Below are 892 nucleotides of genomic sequence, written 5' to 3'. Positions count from 1 at the left end.
ACATTTTTATAAATTTAATGAAACATTTTAAAAATTGAATATTTTTTTAATTTAATGAATGTTTTTCATGCATAAAACGTTTCGAAATATTAATAAATTAAATTCATCAGTAAAATTGTGTTCATGGTCACTATTGAACATGACATTCGTTTCATTACTCGAAGTATATATATTTTTTCAATGAAACAAACACATATTTCATATTCTACTGCTTTTACAGTTCATATTTTAATAAGTATAACTTAATAAAATAATAAAAAATATTAATGGTAAAAAAATTATATTAAGAAAAATTTTTTACCTTCTTCCATAAGAAACGTTTTTGTTAATACATTTATATAATTAACAATAGTTATTAGGATATACCTAATTCATTGTTGGAGATTTGACAAATTTGCCCTTTTTTAATTGAAAATTGAACTTTTATTTTTTTATTTCCTAATATAAACTCATTTAACATTGACCATTGATGGAGAAAATGTATGAATGAGATTGGTTTGTAAGGTTTTCACAAATGAGTGTGGTTTGCAATTGATCCCTCCCCTCTCTCTCTCTCTCTCTCTATATATATATATATATATACACACACACTATATTATAAAGCATTTGACAAAAACTATTAAAAATCATTTTTTATGCATGAAGTACTGTTTATTGATGCATATTACTTAAAATTCATAATTACAAGTAAATTGTGCATAAGTACAACTTATTAAAGCTTTATGTTTGAATTTGTGTAACTAACTACGGATAAACATAATCAAATAGAGGATAAACATCTCATTTTAAAATAAAGAAAAACTAAAATATAATTAGGATAATTATTAAGTTCTAACAGAATACTTAATTATTATCTTTATAAAAAAATATATTATTAAACCTAAATCAAATC

This window comes from Cynara cardunculus (assembly GCF_001531365.2).
Source record: "Cynara cardunculus var. scolymus isolate 2C chromosome LG 2, CcrdV1, whole genome shotgun sequence".
In the NCBI taxonomy this organism is placed as follows: domain Eukaryota; kingdom Viridiplantae; phylum Streptophyta; class Magnoliopsida; order Asterales; family Asteraceae; genus Cynara; species Cynara cardunculus.
The sequence above is the reverse complement of the archived record's forward strand: the minus strand, read 5'-3'. Positions refer to the sequence as shown.